Source organism: Otolemur garnettii, unplaced genomic scaffold, assembly GCF_000181295.1.
Source record: "Otolemur garnettii isolate 467f Iridium unplaced genomic scaffold, OtoGar3 scaffold00012, whole genome shotgun sequence".
Taxonomy (NCBI): domain Eukaryota; kingdom Metazoa; phylum Chordata; class Mammalia; order Primates; family Galagidae; genus Otolemur; species Otolemur garnettii.
Window position 1 is genome coordinate 11,753,562 of NW_003852407.1, and position 3,243 is coordinate 11,756,804.

Genomic DNA, 3,243 nt, shown 5'->3' on the forward strand with positions numbered 1-3,243 from the left:
TTTTTTTTTTTTTTTTTGTATCCTCCCACCCTCGCATTCGGACAGGACAAAGTCTGGTTAGTAGAGTCATAGAAGTTGCATGCCGAGCAAAGAATAAGAATTAACAGCCAATTACATCAAAAATATGATTTATCTGTCCTTTCTCTGTATACCCAACTCACTTTTGTTAAGAACTTAGAAGTGTGGAGGGAAGAAAGGAGAGGGTGTCTCTAATCACAGGCAACCACACACCCAGGAAATACATATAACCTTTATTCTCTCCTGGATGTGAATTCACTTCTTTATTATTTTGAGTGATAATTCCTCTGTGTTTAAGGAAAGGTACAGCTGTGAACAAGCTCTCTGAGAAGGCCCGAAGGTTGATTGATATATCTATACCACATATTTAAGCACTAGATTGTTCACTGCGCTTCATAGTTGTCAATCATCAAGAAAATCAGTTGGGAACTGAAATGATTTTTAGATAAGAACTTCAAATTAAGTAAGAAGTTTTGGGTTTCTGGAGAAATAGAATCAGGATAAAGGATTCGTATTTGGATATAATAAAAATGACAGATGGACTAGTATCTAAGGTCAGAAATAAAAGATGGAGAAAAGCTTGGTATTATTGCTGTCAAAACCACTTGAATTGAAATTCTAGCTCTGCCGCTTACCAGCTATTTGACTTTCAACAAGTTTTATTTAACTTTTTTTAAAACATCACTTTCATCCATAAAATTAAGGTTGCTATGAAGATTAAAAAACATATTTACAAGATATCTTCTACATATAAGGGCTGAAAGTTGTTGAGTAAGTTATTAATAAACAAATTTCACCTGGTTTAATGAGAACTAGGATATTTTCTAAAGATGTAAATAAACTTTTGCATTGTATGAGATTAAAACACTTGAATTTAGTACTTTTAAGTGTAATAAACTACTTTTCACTTATCCTGGAATTAGAGAAATCAGAATTTATGTGTTCTTGAGTATTTAATGCATTTTATTTTTGAAAATACCAGTATGTATAATGGGATACAGTCAAAATATGGCAATCACATTTGTACTACATCTTCAAAGGGTCCTAGAGAAGTGGCCATAGTGAGAATTTAAGGGAGAAATTTCAAAATAAGTGTATATCCATGGAAATGAGTTGAGGTATTTTATCATCAGAATGTTTATCCCTAGAGATTTTTGTTTTGTGGTCGTGGCTGTTGTTTTCTATTGAAACCTAAATTGGGCTAATACATTCCTGAACAAAATGAAATGTCAGCATTCCTTACATATATTTACCTTTTCAGATTCACAAATCCAGAAGATACAAAAAAATAAGGAAACTTAAGCCAAAAGAATGATGTTCTAATGTTTGGTTAATTACTTAGAGCCTCTACATTTGTTTTGCTATATACATGTATAAAGTATGTTATAGGACTAGATAATTCATAGTATCTTTGTTAACTTTAAATCTATAAAGACTAGTTATAGGCACAATCTGAATAGAAGCTCACTTGAATGAGATCCCTGATGATTAAAGTGCCAGAAATCCTTCTGGAAAGATTCTCCTTTTGTACAAATAACTGTCTCATCCTGTTTTTTGGATTTTTTTTTCTAATATGTAAGAATCTGTAGAAAAGATGCATTTTGAACTTTCACCCTAAATTGAGAAAGATCCCATTGTCTCCTTTTTTCTTGGTGGCCTCCAATCCATAAGAAATACAGTAAAACTAGAAGGAGTCAAAAGGAAACAAAACACAAACAGAGCTTGCCAAAGGCACTATCCTGCAAAAATATTTTGCTAAGGGCCAGCTTGAATTATAGGGTGTAACCTAATCAGGCCTCAGAAGAAGCAGATTTGCAAATGGTGATGAATAATAACCTTATGTTACAGCTACAAAATCCCACATTTTAATTTCTGAATTTCAGATTTCCATACGCACAACAGTTAAATTCCTTCCCAAACTTGTTACTAAGACTTTTGCAGAAACAAATAATTGATGGCTCTTACATGTTCCAGCATGGAAGCAGGAAGTCGAAAGTCTAATTAAGTAAACTTGTTCAATAGCAAGTGTATCTATTAGTCAGTGATACAGGTGTCACCAACTTGATGAATGTATAAATTTTTCATAAAGTATTTGAATGCTCCCTGGCAGTCATTTGTCCCCAGATGTACAGTTATCCACGCTAGGATAGGAAATTAATGCATTTTGGAGGAAAAAAAAAAGCTCTTGTTAAAGTACAGCTTAATAAATTATTATCAAGCAAAACCCATTTAAGTAGTTAAGAAAAGTCAAGATGCCAGCATCCCAGAACCCCGACTTGACTCTCCCCAATAACAATCACTTCTGACAATCCCCGACCCATTTTAAAAGTAAAATGAAAGGTAATGTTGACATCTGTGGTAATTATTTCCTTGTTTTCCTTTAGAGTTACAGCACTTAGGTTTGCCCTCTAAACCATAAGTTAACTTAGCCTAGTTTATGAGAGCATTTCATATTAACTTATATCACTATAACTTACTCATTTTCAGTGGACAGTATTCTATTGCATGACCATACACATTTATTCTACTGAAATGGGCAATTAGATTGTTTCCGAGTTTGGGGCCATTTCAAGCAAAATTCTTATGAACATTTTGCATATGATTTATAATATGTATGTACACACCTTTGGGGGCATATATTTACTACTTATCATGTATTTGTGCATAAATTTTTGTGTGCATAATTTTTTTTTACCTTAACATAGAACTCCAATATTACAAAGTGGTTGCAAATTCTCATACATTCATTCTTGTTTATTAGCCAACACTTTCATGTCAGTGGCTAATTTCTGGTGGATATTATTTTCAATTTTTCTAATTACAAATAAAGTTTAGGATGTTTTCATGTGTTTATTGGTCTTTGGCTAAACAAATTTTTGATGCAAAGAACTTGTTTGGTCTCTGTCATTTGTTTATCAAGTTAGCAATTTTTTATACTGATTCATAGAAGATTCTCTCTCATTTATCCTAATACTCATGTATTATGGTCATACATCATCTCATATGTGACATGAGCATTCTATTGGTTAGATGTGTAGCAGAATCTTTTCCCACTCTAGCCGTTTATTTTAATGGTATTTCCTTGACAAAAAGATGTCCATAGTTACTGTTTTGTATAACTTGTTCAGAATTTTTTTTCCTATATTCCCTTCTAGAACTATGATTATTTTGTTTTTGTAACTTACCTTCATTTTTACAATCCACTTGTGATTGATTTTCTTATTT